Here is an 8,229-nt window from a genome sequence, read left to right on the forward strand (position 1 = left end):
ATTGTCTTCTCTATTATGGAATCACACTTATATCCCCTTCATTATGAAATCACACTTATCTCTCTTTCATTATGGAATGACCGTATTCTCCCCTGCATTATGGAATCACCGTATTCTCTTCTCCATTATGGAATCGCCGTTTTTTCTTCTTCATTATGGAATCACCGTTTCCTCTCGTCCAGTATGGAATCACCATATTTTCTTCTCCATCATGGAATCACCGTATTCTCTTCTCTATAATGGAATCACCGTTTTCTCTCCTCCATTATGGAATCATCGTTTTCTCTTCTCCATTATGGAATCACCGTTTTCTCTTCTCCATTATGGAATCACCGTTTTCTCTTCTTCATTATGGAATCACCGTTTTCTATTCTCCATTATGCAATCGCACTTACCTCTCTTTCATTATGGAATCACACTTATCTCTCCTTCATTATGGAATCAGACTTATCTCTCCTTCATTATGGAATGACCGTTTTCTCCCCTCCATTATGGAATCACCGTTTCCTCTCGTCCATTATGGAATCACCATATTCTCTTCTCTATAATGGAATCACCGTTTTCTCTCCTCCATTATGGAATCACCGTATTCTCTTCTCCATTATGGTATCATCGTTTTCACTTCTCTATTATGGAATCACCGTTTTCTCTTCTCCATTATGGAATCACCGTTTTCACTTCTCTATTATGGAATCACCGTTTTCTGTTCTCCATTATGGAATCAACGTTTCCTCTTCTCCATTATGGAATCACCGTTTTCTCTTTTTCTTTGTGGAATCACACTTATCTTTCTTTCATTATGAAATCAGACTTACCTCTCTTTCATTATGGAATCAGACTTACCTCTCTTTCATTATGGAATCAGACTTACCCCTCTTTCATTATGAAATGACCTTATTCTCTCCTCCATTATGAAATCACCGTATTCTCTTCTCCATTATGGAATCACCGTATTCTCTTCTCCATCATGGAATCACCGTATTGTCTTCTCTATTATGGAATCACACTTATATCCCCTTCATTATGGAATCACACTTAACTCTCCTTCATTATGGAATCAAACTTATCTCACCTTCATTATGGAATGACCGTATTCTCTCTTCCATTATGAAATGACCGTTTTCTCTCCTCCATTATCGAATCACCGTATCCTCTTCTTTATTATGGAATCACCATTTTCTATTCTCCATTATGGAATCACCGTTTTCTCTTCTCCTTTGTGGAATCACACTTATCTCTCTTTCATTATGGAATCAGACTTACCTCTCTTTCATTATGGAATCAGACTTATCTCTCCTTCATTATGGAATCACCGTTTTCTCTCCCCAATTATGAAATCACCGTATTCTCTTCTCCATCATGGAATTACCGTATTGTCTTCTCTATTATGGAATCACACTTATATCCCCTTCATTATGACATCACACTTATCTCTCTTTCATTATGGAATGACCGTATTCTCCCCTGCATTATGGAATCACCGTATTCTCTTCTCCATTATGGAATCGCCGTTTTTTCTTCTTCATTATGGAATCACCGTTTCCTCTCGTCCAGTATGGAATCACCATATTTTCTTCTCCATCATGGAATCACCGTATTCTCTTCTCTATAATGGAATCACCGTTTTCTCTCCTCCATTATGGAATCACCGTATTCTCTTCTCCATTATGGAATCATCGTTTTTCCTTCTCCATTATGGAATCACCGTTTTCTCTTCTTCATTATGGAATCACCGTTTTCTATTCTCCATTATGCAGTCGCACTTACCTCTCTTTCATTATGGAATCACACTTATCTCTCCTTCATTATGGAATGACCGTTTTCTCCCCTCCATTATGGAATCACCGTTTCCTCTCGTCCATTATGGAATCACCATATTTTCTTCTCCATCATGGAATCACCGTATTCTCTTCTCTATTATGGAATAGCCGTTTTCTCTTCTCCATTATGGAATCACCGTTTTCTCTCCTCCATTATGAAACCACCGTATTCTCTTGTCCATTATGGAATCACCGTTTTCATTTCTCTATTATGGAATCACCGTTTTCTGTTCTCCATTATGGAATCAACGTTTCCTCTTCTCCATTATGGAATCACCGTTTTCTCTTCTTCTTTGTGGAATCACACTTATCTTTCTTTCATTATGAAATCAGACTTACCTCTCTTTCATTATGGAATCAGAATTCCCTCTCTTTCATTATGGAATCAGACTTACCCCTCTTTCATTATGAAGTGACCGTATTCTCTCCTCCATTATGGAATCACTGTATTCTCTTCTCCATTATGGAATCACCGTATTCTCTTCTCCATCATGGAATCACCGTATTCTCTTCTCCATCATGGAATCACCGTATTGTCTTCTCTATTATGGAATCACTCTTATATCCCCTTCATTAAGGAATCACACTTAACTCTCCTTCATTATGGAATCAGACTTATCTCACCTTCATTATGGGATGACCGTATTCTCTCTTCCATTATGAAATGACCGTTTTCTCTCCTCCATTATGGAATCACCGTATTGTCTTCTCCATTATGGAATCACCGTTATCACTTCTTTATTATGGAATCACCATTTTCTATTCTCCATTATGGAATCACCGTTTTCTCTTCTCCTTTGTGGAATCACACTTATCTCTCTTTCATTATGGAATCAGACTTATCTCTCTTTGATTATGGAATCAGACTTATCTCTCCTTCATTATGGAATCACCGTTTCCTCTCCCCCATTATGGAATCACCGTATTCTCTTCTCCATCATGGAATTACCGTATTGTCTTCTCTATTATGGAATCACACTTATATCCCCTTCATTATGGAATCACACTTATATCCCCTTCATTATGGTATCACACTTATCTCTCTTTCATTATGGAATGACCGTTTTCTCTCCTCCATTATGAAATCATCGTTTTCACTTTTCTATTATGGAATCACCGTTTTCTCTTCTCCATTATGGCATCACCGTTTTCTCTTCTTCATTATGAAATCACCGTTTTCTATTTTCCATTATGCAATCGCACTTACTTCTCTTTCATTATGGAATCACACTTATCTCTCCTTCATTATGGAATCAGACTTATCTCACCTTCATTATGGAATCAGACTTATCTCTCCTTCATTATGGAATGACCGTTTTCTCCCCTCCATTATGGAATCACCGTATTCTCTTCTCCATTATAGAATCGCCGTTTTTTCTTCTTCATAATGGAATCACCGTTTTCTATTCTCGATTATGCATTTATCTCTCCCTCATTATGGAATCACCGTTTGCTCTCGTCCATTATGGAATCACCGTTTGCTCTCGTCCATTATGGAATCACCGTTTGCTCTCGTCCATTATGGAATCACCATATTTTCTTCTCCATCATGGAATCATCGTTTCCTCTCGTCAATTATGGAATCAAAATATTTTCTTCTCCATCATGGAATCACCGTATTCTCTTCTCTATAATGGAATCACCGTTTTCTCTCCTCCATTATGGAATCACCGTTTTCTCTTCTGCATTATGGAATCACCGTTTTCTCTTCTTCATTATGGAATCACCATTTTCTATTCTCCATTATGCAATCGCACTTACCTCTCTATCATTATGGAATCACACTTATCTCTCCTTCATTATGGAATGACCGTTTTCTCCCCTCCATTATGGAATCACCGTATTCTCTTCTCCATTATGGAATCGCCGTTTTTTCTTCATTATGGAATCACCGTTTCCTCTCGTCCAGTATGGAATCACCATATTTTCTTCTCCATCATGGAATCACCGTATTCTCTTCTCTATAATGGAATCACCGTTTTCTCTCCTCCATTATGGAATCACCGTATTCTCTTCTCCATTATGGAATCATCGTTTTAACTTCTCTATTATGGAATCACCGTTTTCTCTTCTCCATTATGGAATCACCGTTTTCTCTTCTTCATTATGCAATCACCGTTTTCTATTCTCCATTATGGAATCACCGTTTTCTCTTCTCTATTGTGGAACAACACTTATCTCTCCTTCATTATGGAATCACCGTATCCTCTCCCCCATTATGGAATCACCGTATTTTCTTCTCCATCGTGGAATCACCGTATTGTCTTCTCTATTATGGAATCACACTTATATCCCCTTTATTATGGAATCACACTTATCTCTCTTTCATTATGGAATGACCGTATTCTCTCCTCCATTATGGAATGACCGTTTTCTCTCGTCCATTATGGAATCACCGTTTTCTCTACATCATTATGGAATCACGGTTTTCTATTCTCCATTATGGAATCGCACTTATCTCTCCTTCATTATGGAATCAGACTTACCTCTCTTTCATTATGGAATCAGACTTACCTCCCCTCCAGTATGGAATGACCATTTTCTCTCCCCCATTATGGAATCAGACTTACCTCTCCTCCAGTATGGAATGACCGTTTTCTCTCCCCCATTATGGAATCACCGTATTCTCTTCTCCATCATGGAATCACCGTATTGTCTTCTCTATTATGGAATCACACTTATATCCCCTTCGTTATGGAATCAGACTTATCTCTCTTTCATTATGGAATGACCGTATTCTCTCCTCCATTATGGAATGACCGTTTTCTCTCCTCCATTATGGAATGACCGTTTTCTCTCGTCCATTATGGAATCACCGTATTCGCTTCTCAATTATGGAATCAACGTTTTCTCATCTCTATTATGGAATCACCGTTTTCTCTTCTTCATTATGGAATCACGGTTTTCAATTCTCCATTATGGAATCGTACTTATCTCTCCTTCATTATGGAATCAGACTTACCTCTCTTTCATTATGGAATCAGACTTACCTCTCTTTCATTATGGAATCAGACTTACCTCTCTTTCATTATGGAATCAGACTTACCTCTCCTCCATTGTGGAAGGACCGTTTTCTCTCCTCCATTATGGAATCACCGTAATCTCTCCCCCATCATGGAATCACCGTATTGTCTTCTCCATAATGGAATCACACTTATCTCCCCTCCATTATGGAATCACTATTTTCTCTCCTCCATTATGGAATCACTTTTATCTCTTTTTGTTTGGGGAATCACACTTATCTCTTTTTCATTGTGGAATCACACTTATCTCTCCTTCATTATGGAATCAGCGCATTCTCCTTCCATTATGGACTCACCATTTTCTCTTGTCCATTATGGAATCACTGTTTTCTCTTCTCCATTATAGAATCACCGCTTTCTCTCTTTCATTATGGAATGACCGTATTCTCTCCTCCATTATGGAATCACACTTATCTCTCCTTCATTATGGAATCAGACTTATCTCTCCTTGATTATGGAATGACCGTATTCTCTCCTCCATTAAGGAATGACCGTTTTCTCTTCTCCATTATGGAATCACCGTTTCCTATTCTTCATTATGGAATCACCATTTTCTATTCTCCATTATGGAATCACCGTTTTCTCTTCTCCTTTGTGGAATCACACTTTTCTCTCTTTCATTATGAAATCAGACTTACCTCTCTTTCATTATGAAATGACCGAATTCTCTTCTCCATCATGGAATCACCGTATTGTCTTCTCTATTATGGAATCACACTTATATCCCCTTCATTATGGAATCACACTTATCTCTCCTTCATTATGGAATCAGACTTATCTCTCCTTCATTACGGAATGACCGTATCCTCACTTACATTATGAAATGACCGTTTTCTCTCCTCCATTATGGAATCACTGTTTTCTCTTCACCATTATAGAATCACCGCTTTCTTCTCTGCATTATGGAATCACCGTTTTCTCTTCTCCTTCGCGGAATCACTTTTATCTCTCCTTCATTATGGAATCAGACTTATCTCTCTTTCATTATGGAATGACCGTATTCTCTCCTCCATTATGGAATGACCGTTTTCTCTCCTCCATTATGGAACCACCGATTTCACTTCTCTATTATGGAATCACCGTTTTCTCTTCTCGATTATGGAATCACCGTTTCCTCTTGTTCATTATGGAATCACCGTTTTCTATTCTCCATTATGGAATCGCACTTATCTCTCCTTCATTATGGAATCACTGTTTTCTCTTCTCCATTATAGAATCACCGCTTTCTCTTCTGCATTATGGAATCACAGTTTTCTCTTCTCCTTTGAGGAATCACACTTTTCTCTCTTTCATTATGAAATCAGACTTACCTCTCTTTCATTATGAAATGACCGAATTCTCTTCTCCATCATGGAATCACCGTATTGTCTTCTCTATTATGGAATCACACTTATATCCCCTTCATTATGGAATCACACTTATCTCTCCTTCATTATGGAATCAGACTTATCTCTCCTTCATTATGGAATGACCGTATCCTCACTTACATTATGAAATGACCGTTTTCTCTCCTCCATTATGGAATCACCGTATTCTCTTCTATATTATCGAATCACCGTTTTCTCTTCTCTATTATGGAATCGCCGTTTTTTCTTCTTCATTATGGAATCACCGTTTTCTATTCTCCATTATGAAATCACCGTTATCTCTTCTCCTACGCGGAATCACTTTTATCTCTCCTTCATTATGGAATCAGACTTATCTCTCTTTCATTATGGAATGACCGTATTCTCCTCTCCATTATTGAATCATCGTTTTCTCTTCTCCATTATGGAATCACTGTTTTCTCTTCACCATTATAGAATCACCGCTTTCTTTTCTGCATTATGGAATCACCGTTTTCCCTTCTCCTTCGCGGAATCACTTTTATCTCTCCTTCATTATGGAATCAGACTTATCTCTCTTTCATTATGGAATGACCGTATTCTCTCCTCCATTATGGAATGACCGTTTTCTCTCCTCCATTATGGAACCACCGATTTCACTTCTCTATTATGGAATCACCGTTTTCTCTTCTCGATTATGGAATCACCGTTTCCTCTTGTTCATTATGGAATCACCGTTTTCTATTCTCCATTATGGAATCGCACTTATCTCTCCTTCATTATGGAATCACTGTTTTCTCTTCTCCATTATAGAATCACCGCTTTCTCTTCTGCATTATGGAATCACAGTTTTCTCTTCTCCTTTGAGGAATCACACTTATCTCTCTTTCATTATGGAATCAGACTTACCTCTCTTTCATTATGGAATGACCGTATTATCTCCTCCATTAAGGAATGACAGTATTCTCTCCTCCATTATGGAACCACCGTATTCTCTTCTCCATTATGGAATCACCGTTTTCACTTCTCTATTATGAAATCACCGTTTTCTCTTCTCCATTATGGAATCACCGTTTTCTAATCTCCTTTGTGGAATCACACTTATCTCTCTTTCATTATGGAATCAGACTTACCTCTCTTTCATTATGGAATCACACTTATCTCTCCTTCATTATGGAATCAGACTTATCTCTCCTTCATTATGGAATGACCGTATTCTCTCCTCCATTAAGGAATGACCGTTTTCTCTCCTCCATTATGGATCCACCATATTCTCTTCTCCATTATGGAATCACCGTATTCTCTTCTCCATTATGGAATCCCCGTTTTCTCTTCTCTATTATGGAACAACACTTATCTCTCCTTCATTATGAAATGACCGTTTTCTCTCCTCCATTATCGAATCACCGTATCCTCTTCTTTATTATGGAATCACCATTTTATATTCTCCATTATGGAATCACCGTTTTCTCTTCTCCTTTGTGGAATCACACTTATCTCTCTTTCATTATGGAATCAGACTTACCTCTCTTTCATTATGGAATCAGACTTATCTCTCCTTCATTATGGAATCACCGTTTTCTCTCCTTAATTATGAAATCACCGTATTCTCTTCTCCATCATGGAATTACCGTATTGTCTTCTCTATTATGGAATCACACTTATATCCCCTTCTTTATGAAATCACACTTATCTCTCTTTCATTATGGAATGACCGTATTCTCCCCTGCATTATGGAATCACCGTATTCTCTTCTCCATTATGGAATCGCCGTTTTTTCTTCTTCATTATGGAATCACCGTTTCCTCTCGTCCAGTATGGAATCACCATATTTTCTTCTCCATCATGGAATCACCGTATTCTCTTCTCTATAATGGAATCACCGTTTTCTCTCCTCCATTATGGAATCACCGTATTCTCTTCTCCATTATGGAATCATCGTTTTTTCTTCTCCATTATGGAATCACCGTTTTCTCTTCTTCATTATGGAATCACCGTTTTCTATTCTCCATTATGCAATCGCACTTACCTCTCTTTCATTATGGAATCACACTTATCTCT

Source organism: Pholcus phalangioides, unplaced genomic scaffold, assembly GCF_987345545.1.
Source record: "Pholcus phalangioides strain wild (caught in Gottingen) unplaced genomic scaffold, Ppha-v1.0 ptg000001l_1, whole genome shotgun sequence".
In the NCBI taxonomy this organism is placed as follows: domain Eukaryota; kingdom Metazoa; phylum Arthropoda; class Arachnida; order Araneae; family Pholcidae; genus Pholcus; species Pholcus phalangioides.